Here is a 19325-nt window from a genome sequence, read left to right as displayed (position 1 = left end):
ACCTACAAAAACAAATCCAAAACAATTAAGAAAATGGCAATAGCAACATACCTATCAATAATTACCTTAAATGTAAATGGATTAAATGCTTCAACCAAAATACACAGACTGGCTGAATGGATACAAAAACAAGACCTGTATATATGCTGTATCAAGCCACCCACTTCATATCTAGAGACACATACAGACTGAAAGTGAGGGGATGGAAAAAGGTATTCCATGTTAATGGAAATCACATAAAGGATGGAGTAGCAATACTCATATCAGACAAAATAGACTTTAAAATATTAAAATAAAGGTGTTACAAGAGACAAGGAAGGACGCTATATAATGGTGATGGGATCAATCCAAGAAGAAGTTATAACAATTGTATATATATGCAACCAACATAGGAGCACCTCAATATATAAGGCAAATGCTAACAGCCATAAAAGGGGAAATCACCAGTAACACAACAATAGTGGGGGACTTTAACAACCCACTTATACCAATGGACAGATCATCCAGACAGAAAATCAATACAGAAACATAGGCCTTAAATGACACATTACACCAATGGACTTAACTGATATTTATGGAACATTCCATCCAAAAGCAGAATACACTTTCTTCTCAAGTGCACATGGAACATTCTCCAGGATAGATCACATCTTGGGTCACAAATCAAGGCTTGGTAAATTTAAGAAAATTGAAATCATATCAAGCATCTTTTCCGACCACAATGCTGTGAAATTAGAAATCAATTACAAGAAAAAAACTATAAAAAACACAAACACATGGAGGCTAAACAGTATGTTACTAAACAACCAATGGATCACTGAAGAAATCAAAGAGGAAATTAAAAAATACCTAGAGAGGGCTCCTCTGGTGGTGCAGTGGTTAAGAATCCACCTACCAATGAAGAGGACATGGGTTTGAGCCCTGGTCCAGGAAGATACCACATGCTGCGGAGCAACTAAGCCCATGCGCCACAACTACTGAGCCTGCGCTCTAGAGCCCACGAGCCACAGCTACTGAGCCCACATGCCACAACTACTGAAGCCCGTGTGCCTACAGCCCATGCTCTGCAACAAGAGAAGCCACTGCAATGAGAAGCCCATGCACCACAACAAAGAGCAGCCCCCGCCTGCCACAACTAGAGAAAGCCCGCATGCAACAACAAAGACCCAACACAGACAAAAATAAAATAAATAAAATAAATAAATTTTAAAAAATACCTAGAGACAAATGACAATGAACACACAACGATCCAAAACTTATGGGACCTGGCAAAAGCAGTTCTAAGAGGGAAGTTTATAGCAATAAAGTCTTACCTCAGGAAACAAGAAAAATCTCAAACAAACAACCTAAACTTACACCTAAAGCAACTAGAGAAAGAAGAACAAACAAAACCCAAAGTTACTGGAAGAAATCAAAAAGAACAGAGCAGAAATAAATGAAATAGAGACACAGAAAACAATAGAAAAGATCAATGAAACTAAAAGCTCATTCTTCGAAAAGATAAACAAAATTGATAAACCTTTAGCCAGACTCATCAAGGAAAACAAAGGAGGGGGCTCAAATCAACAAAATTAGAAATGAAAAAGGAGAAGTTACAACTGACACCGCAGAAATACAAAGGATCATTAAAAGACTACTACAAGCAACTATATACCAATACAACAGACAGCCTAGAAGACATGGACAAATTCTTAGAAACATACAACCTTCCAAGATTGAGCCAGGAAGAAATAGAAAATATGAACAGATCAATCACAAGTAATGAAATTGAAACTGTGATTAAAAATCTTCCAACAAACAAAAGTCCAGGCTTCACAGGTGAATTCTATCAAACATTTAGAGAAGAGCTAACACCCATCCTTCTCAAACTCATCCAAAAAATTGCAGAGGAAGGAACACTCCCAAGCTCATTCTATGAGTCCACCATCACGCTGATACCAAAACCAGACAAAGATACCACAAAAAGAGAAAATTACAGGCCAATATCACTGATGAACATAGATGCAAAAATCCTCAACAAAATACTAGCAAACCAAATCCAACAATACACTAAAAGGATCATACACCATGGTCAAGTGGGATTTATCCCAGGGATGGAAGGATTTTTCAATATACACAAATCAAACAATGCGATACACCACATTAACAAACTGAAGAATAAAAACCATATGATCATCTCAATAGGTGCGGAAAAAGCTTTTGACAAAATTCAACATCCATTTATGATAAAAGCTCTCCAGAAAGTGGGCATAGAGGGAACCTACCTCAACATAATAAAGGCCATATACGACAAACTCACAGCTAACATCATTCTCAATGGTGAAAAACTGAAAGCATTTCCTCTAAGATCAGCAACAAGACAACAACGTCCACTCTTGTCACTTTTATTCAACATAGTTTTGGAAGTCCTAGCCACAGCAATCAGAGAAGAAAAAGAAATAAAAGGAATCCACATTGGGAAAGAAGAAGTAAAACTGTCAGTGTCTGCAGATGACATGATACTTTAAGTAGAAAATCCTAAAGATGCTACCAGAACACTACTAGAGCTCATCAATGAATTTGGTAAAGTTGCAGGATACAAAATTAATACACAGAAATCTCCTGCATTCCTATACACTAACAATGAAAGATCTGAAAGAGAAATTAAGGAAACAATCCCATTTACCATTGCATCTGAAGTCAGAAAGAGAAAAACAAATATCGTATACCATTGCATCAAGAAGAATAAAATACCTAGTAATAAACCTACCTAAGGAGGCAAAAGACTTATATTCAGAAAACTATAAGATGCTGATGAAAGAAATCAAAGATGACACAAACAGATGGAAAGATATACCATGTTCTTGGATTGGAAGAATCAATATTGTGAAAATGACTATATTACCTTAAGCAATCTACAGATGCAATGCAATCTGTATCAAATTACCAATGGTATTGTTCACAGAACTAGAACTAAAAATTTTACAGTTTGTATGGAAACACAAAAGACCCTGAATAGCCAAAGCAACCTTGAGAAAGAAAAACGGAGCTAGAGGAATCAGCTAACTAACTTCAGACTATACTACAAACCTACAGTAATCAACACAGTAAGGTACTGGCACAAAAACAGAAATATAGATCAATGTACAATGATAGGAAGTCCAAAGATAAATCCACACACCTATGGTCACCTTATCTTTGATAAAGGAGTCAAGAATTTATAATGGAGAAAAGACAGTCTCTTCAATAAGTGGTGCTGGGAAAACTAGACAGCTACATGTAAAAGAATGAAGTTAGAACATTCTCTAACACAATATACAAAAATAAACTCAAAATGGATCAAAGACCTAAATGTAAGTCCAGATACTATAAAACTCTTAGAGGAAATCAGTCGGAACACTCTTTGACATAGATCACAGCAATATCTTTTTGAATCTACCTCCTAGAGTAATGAAAATAAAAACAAAAACAAACAAATGTGAGTGGCGAGGTTGCAGGCGCAGTGGAGTGAGCGGAGCAGCCGGCTGGAGCACAACGACTACTGCAGGACTCAGAAAGAAGAAATGATGTAAACGATTCATTATCCAGCCTTTAAGGTCAAGGTGAGAAGGAAGGTCAGGAGGAACATGGCCTGGCCAAATATTTTTCAAAGAGGAACTTTTCTCTCCCGGTTCAGCCATCATCATGTGCTCATGTTCCTGCTCACCTTCTTCAGTTACTCGTTGCTCCATGCATCAAGAAAAACACTTAGCAATGTCAAAGTCAGTATCTCTAAGCAGTGGACCCCAAGTGCCTTTAACAAGTCAACTGAACTGCCTGTAGAGGTCTGGAGCAGCAACCTTTTGTTTCCCAGTGCAGAGGAAGCCACTCTTTTCCTCTCCTGCGCTGTGGGCCTTTTCATCAGCGGTATCGTCAGGGATCAGCTTAACTTGTGATGGGTTCTGTCTTCTGGCATGTGCTCCTCTGCATTAGTGGTGTTTGTCTCTGGTACTCTCACAGAATGGCTGCATTTCTACAACAAGGGGCTGTACTGCAGCCTGTGGATCGTGAATGGCCTGCTGCAGTCCACTGGTTGGCCCTGTGTGGTTACTGTTATGAGCAAATGGTTTGGGAAAGCCAGACGAGGAGTTGTTTTTGGTCGGTGGAGTGCCTGTGCCTCAGTGGGCAATATTTTGGGAGCGTGTCTAGCTTCTTCTGTTCTGCAGTATGGTTATGAGTATGCCTTTGTGGTGACAGTGGCTGTGCAGTTTGCTGGTGGGATCATCATCTTCTTTAGACTCCTGGTGTCACCCAAAGAAATTGGTCTCCCAGGTATTGAGGCAGAAGATTTTGAAGAAGACTTGCACAGGCCATTAATTAATGGTGCTGAAAATGAAGACGAAGCTGATCCTAATTATTCAATCCAAGAAGGCAAGAGTGTTACCAAAGTCAAGGCGATAAGCTTTTACCAGGCTTGTTGCCTTCCCGGAGTTATAGCATATTCACTGGCCTGTGCCTGCTTCAAGTTAGTGAAATACTCCTTCTTCTTCTGGTTGCCCTTTTATCTGAGTAATAACTTCAGATGGAAGGAGCCTGAAGCCGACAAGCTGTCCATTTGATACAATGTTGGAGGAATTATTGGTGGAACTCTGCAAGGCTTCATCTCCGATGTGCTACAGAAGAGAGCCCCAGTGTTAGCTCTCAGTCTGCTTCTGGCAGTCAGGTCCCTCGGATGTAGTCATTCTCCAAACAATAAATCTATCAATGCACTTCTGATGGTTGTCACAGGATTTTTTTATTGGTGGACCTTCTAATATGATTAGCTCTGCTATTTCTGAGGACCTGGGTCATCAAGAGCTGATCCAAGGGAGCAGTGAGGCTTTGGCGATCATCACAGAATAGTTGATGGAACCGGGAGCACTGGAGCTGCGGTGAGGCAGTATTTAGTGTCTTTGATCCAGGACAACCCAGGATGGATGTGGGTTTTCTACTTTTTCATTCTTACGACTATTTGCACAATTCTATTTATTTCACCATTAATAGTGAGGGAAATATGCTATCTTATGCAAGGACGACAAGCTCGCATATTGAGTGAGTGACCAGTGCCCACAAAAGAGCAAGAAAAATAGGAGACACATCAGGACTATTTCTTTTCATTCACCTTATTTTGGGGTTGTCTTAAGAGCTCCAACATAACCTCAGACTGTCAAGCCTCTTTCAACAGTGTCAGCCACCAGAGATGCTGACCAGAGTGAAGGCTGGGCTGCTTTTCTACACGACAGCAATTATTGTTAATGAATTTTATCGCTGTTGTTTCATGAATGTACTGAATGGCCTATGAATCTGCCAGCGTCTTTGTTGGCCTGTGGAGGTTTATCCTTTTAAACGTAAATGCTGTATTGGACTTGGACCCTAGTTCTCCAGCCTGGAAAGCTGAGTGACCACGAGGCATTCATGCATGGTTTGTATCAACGACATGCTCCACAAACAGAAAGGATCGTTGCATTTTGCTTGGTCACGAGTTTGCAGAGAGTGGCTCATCTCTGACGCATCAAATCCGGATAAAGCACTCCAGCCAGGCCCAGTGTAAGCCTGCCTTGGACAGATAATCCCTTTGTTAACCACGGTGGGAAAAAATCACACTACATGCTGATTGGCTCTCACTCTGTATCTGCTCTGAAGTCATTCAGCTCCAGAAGCAGAAATACCTTCAAATGATTGCCAACTTGCTCTCCTCCGTCTTCTTCATTCAGAATTCCCTTTGACTCCTGGAAGTCTTTAGTCTTCCTTTCAAGGACCATAAGATACCTCAATTGTGAACATTCCAGTGTGTAATTTACAACCAAAGTACTCAACCCCAGATTTGTTCTCTGGGAACTTTAGGATCCACTAGGAAGGTAACCGGCTTAGCGCTGTTTTCAGAGGATTGATCTCTGTCACAACCGGGTTCCTTGCGTTACCTCAGCTGGAGACTAGAATTAGAGAAAGAAGAAAGATCTTTTGGCCCTATAAGCATTAAGTATGTGACACTGAATCACATTAATGGATTACTAGGGCCTGAGGCATCTCTAGGTATCTATTCTTTAGAAGTTTGTAGAATATATGTCTTCAAGGCTGTGAATTCTATACTAATTATCAATATTTTAAGGTCATACTGTATATATATTTTAAATTATGGAAATTAACAGGCGAAAAATGTGCAGTTTTGAGGGCTGCCTAATTTGCATTGGGTTATGGAATATTTTTCAACCTCTTGCTTTATACTCTTAAATGTGGTGTGTTTATGAACTTGCTAATTTATTTAATCAAGCCGATTCCCAATCAGTTAATTGCTCATTACTGACAAAAAGGGAAAATACAAAACACAGAAAGGGAAAATAAACTGACTTTTATAATAAAAACAATAAAAAAACAAATGTGACCTAATTAAACTTAAGAACTTTTGCACAGCAAAGGAAACCATAAACAAAACGAAAAGACAACCCACAAAATGGGAGAAAATATTTGCAAATAAAGCGACCCACAAGGGATTAATCTCCAAAATATACAAACAGTTCATGCAGCTCAATATAAAAACAAACAACAACTCAATCAAAAAGTAGGTGGAAAATCTAAATAGACGTTTCTCCAAAGAAGACATACACATGGCCAAAAAGCACATGAAAAGATGCTCAACATCACTAATTATCAGAGAAATGCAAATCAAAACTACAATGAGGGGCTTCCCTGGTGGCGCAGTGGTTAAGAATCCGCCTGCCAATGCAGGGGACACAGGTTTGAGCCCTGGTCTGGGAAGATCCCACATGCCACGGAGCAACTAAGCCCATGCGCCACAACTACTGAGACTGTGCTCTAGAGCCCAGGAGCCACAACTCCTGAAGCCCGGGCGCCTAGAGCCCATGCTCTACAACAAGAGAAGCCACCGCAATGAGAAGCCCGTGCACCGCAATGAAGAGTAGCCCCTGCTCACCACAACTAGAGAAAGTCCGTGCACAGCAACAAAGACCCAATGCAGCCGAAAATAATAAATAAATAAAATAAATAAAAATTTTAAAATACCTTAAAAAAAAAAAACTACAATGAGGTATCACCTCACACCAGACAGAATGGCCATCATCAAAAAATCTGCAAACAATAAATGCTGGAGAGGGTGTGGAGAAAAGAGAACCCTCTACACTGTTGGTGGGAATGTAAGTTGGTACAATCACTATGGAGAACAGTATGGGGGCTCCTTAAAAAACTAAAAATAGAACTACCATATGATCCAGCAATCCCACTCCTGGGCATATACCCAGAGAAAACTGTAATTCGAAAAGATACATGCACCCCAGTGTTCACTGCAGCCCTATTTACAAGAGCCAAGACATGGAAGTAACCTAAATGTCCACTGACAGAGAAACGGATAAAGAAGATGTAGTACATATATACAATGGAATATTACTCAGCCATAAAAAAGAACAAAATAACGCCATTTGCAGCAACATGGACGGACCTAGAGATTATCATACTATGTGAAGTAAATCAGACAGAGAAAGACAAATATCATATGATATCACATATATGTGGAATCTAATAAAAAATACCAATGAGCTTATTCACAAAACAGAAACAGACTCACAGATCTTGAAATCAAACTTATGGTACAAAAGGGGAAATGTGGGGGGAAGGGATAAATGAGGAGATTGGGATTAACATAAACACACTACTATATATAAAATAGATAATAAGGACCTACTGTATAGTGCAGGGAACTCGACTCAATATTCTGTAATAACCTATATGGGAAAAGAATGGATATATGTATATGTATAACTGATTCACTTTGCTGTACACCTGAAACTAACACAACACTGTAAATCAACTATATTCCAATCTAAAAAAAAACTAACTTTTAACAGTCTACTTAGAGTTAATATTTTACCATTTCAAGTATAATATATGACCACATAGGTCCCTTTACTTTCCCCTCTTTGTTTTAAATGTCATTTACATTATATATGCAAACATTGAAACCTCTCAAGAAATGTTGTAATTTTTGCTTTCAACAGTTATATTTTAAAAATCTTGAAGGAAAAAAAACTGCTATATTTTCTCAGACATTTACCATTTCTGTTGCTCTTTCTTCATTCACAAAGTTCTAAGTTTCCTTGGTATCATCTCCTTTTAGTCTGAAGAACTTTCACTAGCACTTCTTTTAGACCAGGTCTACTGGTAACAATTCTTACTTTTCCTTCATCTGAGTATTTCTTTATTTTGCCTTCATCTCTGAGGTATGTTTTCACTGCATACAGAATTCTGAGTTGGCAGTTCTTTGCTTTCAGAATTTTAAGATGTTCTTCCCCTCTCTTCTGTGGTTCCTGATGAAAAACCTATAGTCATTTGAATTGTTGCTCCCTGTACATAATGTACTATATTTCTCTGTCTGCTTTAGAGATTTTTTATCTTTTATTTTCAGAAGTTTAGTTATGATGTATCTGGGAGTGCTTAACTTTGAGTTTACCTTTTCAGAGGTTTGCTAAGCTTCTTGGACGAATAAGTTTATGCCTTTCCCAGATCCAGGAACTTATAGCTTTTTTTTTTTTTTTAAACGTATTTTCTGCACCAATCTCTTGCCCCTCTCCTTCTGGGATTCCAATGATGCAAACATTGTATCTTCTGCTATTGTCCAACAGGTCCCTGAGGCTCTGGTTCTTCAGTTTGGATAATTTCTATTGATCTATTTTCAAATTCATACACAGCTCTGTTATCTCCACTCTGCTATAGAACCCCACCTAGTAAATGTTTTATTTCAGATATTTTACTTTTATGTTCTGAAATTTCCATGTGGTCCTTTATGAGGTTTTTATTTCTCAATTCAGAACTTCTATTTTTCTATTCATTTCAAGGATATTTACCTTACATCATGGAGCATGGTTTTAATGGTTGATTTAACGTCTTTGCCTGATAACTCATCTCGGGATTGGCATCTTTGATTGTCTTTTCCTCTGACAATTGGTCATATTTTCCTGGTTCTTTGTATATGAAGTAACTTTAAGTTTTACACTGGATGTTTTAAATATTATCTTTAGACTCTAAATCCTATTAAAATCCCTAAAATACATTGATTTTTGTTTTGTTTTGTTTTGGTAGGCAATCGACCCAGCTAGATTCAGATAACCAAGTTCTTTCTTGCTTTATGTGGGCAGTGGTTACAATGTAAGTTCAGTTTGTAAAGCCTTAGCTATGCTTCTTTGGGCCTTACTGATACATATGCCGCTCTGGGATTTGGGTGGTGGTTTGTATCCTAGCTCAGTCCTCACATTCTTGGGTGTGAGGCCAGAACTTCTGCTGATCATTACATACAGAATTAGGGCATTCCCCTTTCCAGTGCTCTCTTCCCTGATAGACTCTCCAGCCCCCAGATCCTTCCTCTTCCTGATTACTCTAGCCTAATAAAAAGTTTTAGAGGTTTAACCTCTCACGCAATGGCACAATCCTCGGCAACTCAAGCTGCTCTTGGGGGAAAGCAGCAAGAAAAAAGAGAAAAAATGGGAAGCCTCATACTCTCTGGCTCACAGAGGGACCTCTTCCGGATACTCTGGCCAGGAAGAGAAGGTTACTGTTGGAGTTTTTGCTGTCTGCAGCCATAGCACAATTAAAGACAAAGGGCCCCTCACTCAGGTCAAGGCTGAGGACATAGGAGGGAAAAAAATACAAAGGACACTCATTCCTATGATGGTTCTTCTTCAAATTTTGATCTCTCTCCCCAAGCTGGCTGCTATTGTTTACTTTCCAAAGTATATAAGTAGTTGCTTTTTGTATTCTGTCCAGAGTTTTTAGCTGTAGTCGGTAGAAGAGTGCTGTGGGCTGAACTGATTCCCCCCGAAGTCTTATGTTGAAACCCTAATACCCAATGTGACTATATTTGGAGATAGGGCCTATAAAGAGGTAATTAATGTTAAATGAGGTCATAAGGGTAGGGTCCTGATCCTGTAGGGTTAGTGTCCTTATAAGAAGGGACACCAGAAAGCACTCTCATTCTCTCTTTCTCTCTGCCATCTGAGGACACAGCAAGAAGGCAGCCATCTACAAGCCAGGAAAAGAGTTCTCACCAGAATCTCAATCAACCAGCACCTTGGTCTTGGACTTCCCAAGCTCCAGAACTGTGAGAACTAAATTTATGTGGTTTAAGCCACCCAGTCTGTGGTATTTTGTCCTGTCAGCCCAAGCATGCTAAGACAGAGAGTTAGGGTAGTAGTGGACTTACTCCACCTTCTCTAGCATCATAAGTTGAGTTAACTTTTTGAATTGTAACTTTTTGAAGGCTATAGTATGCTAAAGTGTACGGCATACTAAAAGACATAAGATAAACAGAACCCATGCTGTCTGAAAAAGGATACAGTAGAAAAATAAGGCAAGTTTTCTTAGGAAGATTTCCAGAGCTAAGAAAAACGAAATAGAGAGTTTAGAATGCAGTAATACATAGAAGAGGAAGGAGAAAAACCACCTGTAGGAAAAGCTTATTAAGAACTGGCTAGAAGGGAATAAAGAGGAAACAGAAGAGTGCAACTGAAGTGGAAATTGAAATGGTTACTCAAGTAATAGTTTCAGGGGGTAATAACCAGGAATAGACCTCATTGTCAAGTAGAAAAAAACCTTATATCTACAGGAACAAAAAAGTATTTAAAAGCCAGGGCTAGAGGATGGAAATGGGTGAATTTATGTATAAAAAGGGAAATAGGAAAAAGGTAGGATCTAAATGTAAAAAAATATATAATACATTATATACTGTATTACCTAAATATGAATATATATAATGTAGTGATTATATATTACTATAGCATTGTGATATATAATATACAGATATATACACCTGAGTTTTTAATTAAAAAATTTTTTAATTACATGACAATAGAAACTATCTAAAAGGAACTAATGAATACTTACTATTGGTGCCAGACTTGTTTTACCTCAACATTATACACTTTGACCATTAAGTTTAACTGCTCACTCAAATCAACAACAAAGGGCAATGATAATTTTCAAAGAAAAGAAGAGAAAGTTTTAGAACTCTCTTTAGCGATAGCAAGAATTGGTCTTTCAAGTGGGAAACATGGAATTTTAGGAAAATCTTTCCTCCCAACACAAAACAAAAGAAAATTAGAAATGCTGGATAAAATATAATAGATACGCTTTTAAACACAGCAAGCACATGAAGAAACCCACAGAAATACTTAAGAGGCTAAAAATGAAAAATAAACAGAAAATAAGGGAATTTACAAAAACCCTAAAACTGGCATCAAATAGACTCAAAATACAGACAGCAAAAATAGACATATCTACCAGAATAACTTGATAAATCCATCAGAATAATAAAATAGTTTAAAATTTCTAAGTTATTAACAGATCAAACTGACAAAAATGTGACTAGCATTTGAAAAACATAATCAACAGTTAGAGAATAAACATTCTTCTCAATATGGAACATTATTTAAAACTAATCATAAACTAGGCCATTAAGCAAATCTTACAAATTTCAAAAAATCTGCCATACAGACCAAATTCTCTGACCATAATTCAATTAACATAGAAGTAAAAATGAAAAGCTAAAAGCTCCTATTTTCAGAAACATTAAAACTAAACTTCCAAATAACACATAAGCCAAAGAAGAAATAATAATGAAAATGAATAATGAAAAGTAGAAATTACTTAAAAATGAATATTAGTAAACATAATACATATCCAAACTTGTAAATGTAGCCAAAGCAGTATTTGGAGAGGAGGAAATCAACAAAGCCAAAAATTAATTATTTGAAAGACTGAAAAAATGAACAAATCTCTGGCAATAGTGCTCATGAAAAAAGAGAAAAATAACTAATAATCAATATTAGGGATGCAAAAGGGGACATCTGTGTAGAAAATAATACCAGGTATTCACTAATGGAGCTTTTGTTTCGTTCTTTAACAGCAGACTGAATTAAATGCAGATGGCCCTCTGCATCCATGGATTCAACCAACCATGCATGGAAAAAAATTTTTTTAATTCCAGACAGTTCCAAAAAGCAAAACTTGAATTTGCCAGGTGCTGGCAATTATCTACATAGCATTTACATTGTATTAAGTATTACTAGTAATCTAGAGATGATTCAAACTATACGGGAGGACGTGCGTAAGTTATATGCAAAGGTTACACCATTTTATATAAGGGACTTGCACATCTGCGGATTTTGGTATCCAGGGGGTCCTGGAACCAATCCTCCATGGATATTGAAGAACAACTGTATACCATATCCTTCAGAGGAGGGGGACAGCTGGCAAACGATGAGGGTAGGGAGCGGGTTTTTTTTAAAAAGCAGAATCTTAGCTTTTAACAATGCCATAAGAATGAATATGTGACTTATCTTTAGATCTCTTCAGTGAGCTTTGACTTTTTTAAACCATTCACAGTTGAATTCATCTACTTTAAGTGTGTCACACTGAAATGAAAAATGGCAACTAACTAGAAAGTAAATAATGAAGAGGATACAGAAGAAATTGACAACTGTAGAACAGAACATAGAATAGAGAAATCAACAACCTAAACAGACCTATAAGCATTAAAGAAGGTAAATTAGCCGTTAAAGTGCACTTGTGCATGCACACCACCCCGTGCTGCTTGACCCAGAGTTTTTACTGGCAAATTCTCCCTAACAGACGATTCCAAGCTCATGCAAAATTCTTCCAAAGAATAATAAAAGATAAAACACCTTCATTTATTTAATGAGGTGATATAATCTTGATAACAAAAACCAAAACAAGTACCAAACAGAAAAATGACAAATTTTGCTCATAAACTCAGAATCAAAACTAAATCCTAAATAAAGTATACTAAAACAATACATGAGGTTCAAGTTAGATTTTTCCCAAGTATACATGGATGAATTAACATTAGAAAAACTGTTGATGCAATTCTTCACATTACAAAATTAAAGGAGACTGCTGGTTCCGGAAAAGATAAAGCAGATGTACTCTCCTCCGGTTAAATACAACCAAAAACCCTGGATATTACATGCAAAAAAAAACCGTAAGAAGATTCTGAAGGTGGAGAATAAAAGGAAGATTGGCTAGGGACCTTGGAACTCAAGAAATGACACAGCAGTTAAGTCCCTTTGCCTTGTCTATCCCAGACTGTGTGCTGGACAAAGCAGCAACCTGAAACAACAGACTTGCCTTCTCCTCTTGAGTTTTCTAAATTAAATTTGATGGTGGAAACAAAAATTATAACACTAATTCTAAATGTATGTACGGGAAATATCTAAAACAATTATAAATGGGGGAGAGTAATGTCTATGAAGAAAGGTAAGGTTTTTAAATTTCAGACTGGAAAATGATGACACTAACAGACTGTGACAAGTTATGTATATATAATGTAATACCTAGAACAACCACTAAAAAATATACACAAAGAGATACATTCAAAAAGACTAGAGATGAATAAAAATGGAATTCGAAAAAATTTTCAAGTAACTCACAGGAAAATAGGAAAAAGGGAACGGAGAAGCCAAAAACAGAGGAAACAAACAGAAAACTACAAAATAAAATGGAAAGCCTATTGTATTTACCCACATTCTTGTTTACCATGTTCTTCCTTCCTTTTAAAAGTTCATTCTTTTATGACTCACTTCTGCTTAAAGAGGGTTCTTTAGCCACAGTTTTAGAATAAGTCTGTTGGCGATACATTCCCTTAGTTTTCCATCATCTGAGAATGTCTAGATATTCCCTTCATTACTGAAGGTTAATTCTGCTGGATATAGGATTCTGTGTGGACATTTTACTTTCAGCACTTGACAGAAATGCTTCCATGGTTTCTGATGAGAAATCTGTTATCATTCAAATTGTTTTTCCCTTATAGACAAGGTATCATTTCCCTCTGGCTACTTTTCAACATTTTCTCTGTCTTTATTTCTAAAAAGTTTAATTATAATGTGCTGTGGCATGTATTTCTTTGGATATACTCGGTGATCCACTTAGGTTCTTGAATCTGTATGTTTACCTCTTTCACCAAATTTGAGAAAATTTCAGCCATTATTTCTTTGAGTACATTTTCAGTCTTTTCCTCTTTCACCTCTCCTTTGAGGACTCTGATGACAGGAATTTTAGATCTTTTGTTATGGTCCCACAGATCCCTGAGGCTTTCTTTTTTTTTTTTTCAGTCTCTTATTTCTAATTTTAGATTATTTTGAGTCTCTGTTATTTGATTAGGAAATTTCTATTGTTTTGTCTTCCAGTTCACTGATTTTTCTTCTTTCCCCTCCATTTTCCTGTTGAGCCTATCCACTGAGCTTAATTTGGTTTTGTACTTTTCCATATCAAAATTTCCATTTGCTTCTTCTTTTTACCTTCTATTTCTTTGCTGAGGTTTTCTATTTTTTCACTTGTTTCAAGTGTCTTTGGAATTGCTCAGTGAAGCATTTTTATCATGACTGATTTGTGATCTTTGTCAGTAATTCTACCACCTTTTATCATTTCAGTGTTGACATCTATTGTCTTTTGTTACGCAACTTGTGATCTTCCTGGTTCTTGGTATGAAAAGTGATCTTCAAATGAAACCTGGATATGTTCATACTATGTTATGAGACTATGATTTTATTTAAACCTTCTGTTTATTTGTTTGTTTTAAATCATTTATTTATTTTTGGCTGCATTGGGTGTTCATTGCTTCGTGCAGGCTTTTTCTAGTTGTGGAGAGCGGGGCTACTCTTTGTTGCGGTGTGCAGGCTTCTCATTGCAGTGGCTTCTCTTGTTGCGGAGCATGGGCTCTACGTGCACGGGCTTCAGTAGTTGGGGCACGCGGGCTCAGGAGTTGTGGCTCACAGGCCCTAGAGCGCAGGCTCAGTAGTTGTGGCACACACGCTTAGTTGCTCCGCAGCATGTGGGATCCTCCCGGGGCAGGGACTGAACCCGTGTGCCCTACATTGGCAGGCGGATTCTTAACCACTGCGCCATCTGGGAAGTTCCTAAACCTTCTGTTTTAACTGGCTTTCTATGACACTGCTCCAGCAGGGGAAGGTCGGAGGGTGGAGGGCACCACATTTCATTACTGGCAAGTGGAGGGAGAAGTCCAAGTTTCCCGGTTGGCCTTCATTGACACTTGAAGGAGGGGTCCTCATTACCGCTGGGTGGAGGTGGGAGTACAGGCTGACTGACAATGCACTGAGGGTAGCCTTGTCACCTGCTGGGTGATGGTCAAAGATATAACTCTCCAATACACCTCTTCTGACACAACCTCATTACTGCTGGGTGGGGATGAAAGTCCAGGCTCTCCATTGACACGGTGTGGGGGTAGGTGAGAAGAGAAGGCTCACAACCAGCGAAGAGGGAAGAAGTGCCAGCTCTCTGCTTGGTCTTTTTTGATACCACACTGTGGTGGTGTTGAGATACTCTGTTACAGTCTCATGAGGGTGGACTTCTAGGTTCTCCATTCAGCCTCTTCAGGCCTGGCTAGGGGTAGTGCCACAGTTTTTCTGTGATATTTGGCTAAAGTAGAGCAGATACTGTCTAAAAGTGTTCTGTCTTGCCAGGCTGTTCTATTCCTGGTCCTTTAGCTAGAACGAGTAGGTCCTCGTGAGACTGTGTGTTTGTGTGTGTGTACACGCGCTTGTTGATGTCTGCAAGCTACTCGCTTATCCAGTACTCAGTGTCGGATGTAAAGCAACCAGAAAATCCAAGAAACCCACCACCATGCCCTTCTTAAGGTCCTGAAGTCCTTAGACTTCTTCTCCCTACCTTTCAGAGTCTTGTGTTTTATAGGTCCAGGGTTTTGGATTATAGTAAATGGGAGAAATAGGGGAAAGTATGTTCACTTTATCTTCCTGGAAGTAGAATTTCATTTTTATAGCCACCTCATTTATCTCTAAAGTGAATGATGAAGAAAATAATACTGCATTTATTCTTTTCAAACTTGATCTCAGGCAACTAATTTAGAGAATCTAAAACATAAAACAAGCAATTTTTTAAAAGCCTTGGGATTTTACTTGGCCTTAATTTCAATGTGAACAAAAGTGTGATGTGGGAATCAAAAAGTCACTGTAATCTAAAATTACAGAAGTTAGCCTATCTGAAGCACTTTACTCAGCTTTGAGTACCACATTTTAAGATCTCGGTAAACCAGTGATAAACCAGAAGAATAACTAAGACTATAGTGGTTCCAGAAGATCGAAATAACTAGAGATACTTTACCTGGAAGAAAGAAAAAGGGTAACTAAGGAGAAAGGATTATAGAATAGCAATCTTTTAATATTTATGAGGCTCACAATTTTAAAAAGAGGCAGAAAAGCACAGTCAGATAAGTTGGCTTCTTATACATAAGAATTTCCTAACAATCTGAACTGCCCCAAAATTGATGGCCCTACTTTACTGTCCTAAGTTCCCCAATATCAGAAGGATTAAAGCAAAGACTGTATGTCCACCGGTTGGAAATTATCATTGAGTGGATGGCTTCAGTAGGAGGGAAACTAGAGTAGTGATTTTTAAGCTATGATTCACGGCGCTGCCTGAAGTGGTGCTGTGGAACTGGGGTGTGACTGCTGCCGAGCTGACAAAATGCCCGATTTCCCTACTCAGCTTCAACCAGACCTTCCACTTATATGTCTAGCATCTGCAGTGTCTTTTATTAGGGGAGGTGGGAGTGGGCTAGAGAGAAGGATTATGCTTTAAAGTAAAAGTTCAAAAATGACTGAACTGAAGACATGAACTAAGGCCTCTTTGAATTTTATATTCTGTGATTAATTCTTTTTTTTCCTTTTTTAAAGGAAATAGTTTTTATTTATTATCATTATTTTTAACATCTTTATTGGAGTATAACTGCTTTACAATGGTGTGTTAGTTTCTGCTGTATAACAAACTGAATCAGCTATACATATACATATATCCCCATATCTCCTCCCTCTTGCATCTCCCTCCCACCCTCCCTATCCCACCCCTCTAGGCTGTCACAAAGCACCGAGCTGATCTCCCTGTGCTATGCAGCAGCTTCCCACTAGCTATCTATTTTACATTTGGTGGTGTATTAATTCTTAGTTCTCAAATATAGTCCAGAAAAGTAAGATCAACTTATTAAGGAATTACTGCAAACAAGATTAATATATGTGATTTTAAAAGCCTCCTTTTTTTTCAATAATGGGGCTGTTAGAATGAATGAAGCTCTCCCTGTGTCAGCACAGCCTATATTGTGTCTGGGGATGAATTTTGGTTTTCTCTGAAAAAAACTGATAAACTAAACACCCTTTTATTTCAAAAATAAAAAGTAGTTAGAGAAAAGTAAATCTTATAAACCCATGAAGTTATACATTTTAAATTTGTACCTCTATCAAGAAAAACATTGAAAAAATGAGTTGTTATAATAACTAAATTTTAAGTGAACACACTGTACTATTGAAATAATTATATAACTTCTCAGGACTTCCCTGGTGGTCCAGTGGGTAAGACTCTGTGCTCCCAATGCAGGGGGCCCGGGTTCAATCCCTGCTCGGGGAACTAGATCCCACATGCATGCCGCAAATAAGAGTTCGCATGCCGGAACTAAGAGTCTGCATGCCACAACTAAACATGCCGCAAAGAAGATCCCGCCTGCCGCAACTAAGACCGAGTGCAGCCAAAATAAATAGATATTAAAAAAACCAAAAAACCAAAACATAAAAACCTCCCAAATAATTATATAACTTCTCCAAAAGTAAAAGCAATTTGTTACATATTAGAATACCAAAAAATGGGCAATATTATATGAAGTTTCTAGACACTTGAATCTTTAATAAACTACCTCATCTTGAGAGTTACAGATCATTTCATAATTCATATCTATAGTAATAACAGTGACCACCATAGTCGACCTATAGGAACTTTTTTTTTTATTTAAAATTTTTAAATTTATTTTTGACATGTGGGATCTTAGTTCCCCGACCAGGGATCGAACCCGTGCCCCCTGCAGTGGAAGTGTGGAGTATTAACCACTGGACCACCAGGGAAGTCCCAACAGGAACTTTTTTTAAAAAGCATGTTTTGAATTATTAATCTTACCTAGCTTAAAAAATTCACACTAACCTCACTGGATCATCTTTCTTACTGTCTTACTGTCATACTCGTGGAATTCTTATCCGTAAATCAACTAGAGATTCTATTCTCAATACAGTAGTTCACTGGCTTCTCAGAAATAACGTTCATGGTGACGAAGTAAGTCTAAAGGCCTATGATCTGTTTTTTGCTGAGGCATGACTCAGAAGATGGCACACAGGTATGCAGGAGGGGTCCACTTATGCGGTAGTTAGTCAACCCCATAACTCAGCACGGCTATATCAACACAGTCTAATTGTTTTCTGTTGCAGTTGTTTACGTTATTTTGTGAGAGAATTAAATGCTAAATGGTACACTAAATCAAGGGAATTGAGGTCTTATGATAAAACCCTTGGAACATTAAGATACATCAAGCTCTGCTGTATTTGATGTGTTTTAAAGTATTATTTATAAAATTATGTATAAAATTTTAAAACACGATCACCACACAATACAGTAACCATGACAATATTTCAAAATACTTTCAGACGCTCTGCGTTCATAAAAACTTATTTTCTCATAAAAGGTAACACGTTAATGGCAGAAATTTTAGAAAACACAGAACAGCAAAATAAGAAAAATAAATAACCCTTTAAAAATAGAGAACAACAAACTTTTAACAGAAAAGCACCAGTGATTTTTATGGATCCCATTTTAAATTGCAAAGGGCTGAATGAATTCAGGTTTTGTTTCCCCATTTATTAAATCCAACCATTTGTTATAAGCCCACAGGACTGCTCAACTGATGCTTTCAGCATCATAAAGCACAAAACAGATTAACCTTCAGATTAAATTTGAGATTCTCATAAATTATATTACCACACAGATTACTTATTTGAAACTACTATACCATTAAGATTGTAAAGATAATAAAAACTTAAGTGAAAACATCTAATGATCAAGTCTCCTTTAGGAAAACTAGATAATGGAATTAATGTGATAAAGTTATTACTTATTATTACTAAAATTTATACTACATAATAGTTCTTGATGTTATCAGCTATATTTTACAGATGTATATTTTTAATTTAAAAATATTTTATAATTCTGAGAGAACACAGCTCCCATCTTCCCTTTTAAATTTTAAGAGATTTACATTTCTGACATTAATACATTTACTGATTTATTTTTTTTTAAGTCCAGCATCTCTTTTACATAGCTCTTTTTTAACCTACTTACAGCTAAAAAATTTTCAAAGATTCTGAGTTTAATGAAGAAAAGATTAAGCAAACAAACTTAATGCCTGGATGCTTCTCTGTAAACTAATTAAAATACCATGTAGTAATCTTTGAAGATGGGCT

At 37.4% G+C, this 19325-nt stretch overlaps 1 protein-coding gene and 1 pseudogene across 8 annotated transcripts in view; one reads left to right on the top strand and one right to left on the bottom strand.

Moving 5' to 3' along the window:
* Positions 1-19325, bottom strand: part of RUNDC3B (RUN domain containing 3B) — a 152822-nt gene that overhangs the window by 106611 nt on the left and 26886 nt on the right. The gene's annotated exons all lie outside the window — the stretch shown is intronic.
* On the top strand, positions 3590-13914 carry LOC309631677 (sugar phosphate exchanger 3 pseudogene; annotated as a pseudogene). Its single transcript has one exon. The product of its transcript is annotated as a sugar phosphate exchanger 3 pseudogene (transcript).

Source organism: Balaenoptera borealis, assembly GCF_965194805.1.
Source record: "Balaenoptera borealis genome assembly, chromosome: 7".
NCBI lineage: Eukaryota > Metazoa > Chordata > Mammalia > Artiodactyla > Balaenopteridae > Balaenoptera > Balaenoptera borealis.
This window is presented reverse-complemented; position numbering and strand designations above follow the sequence as displayed.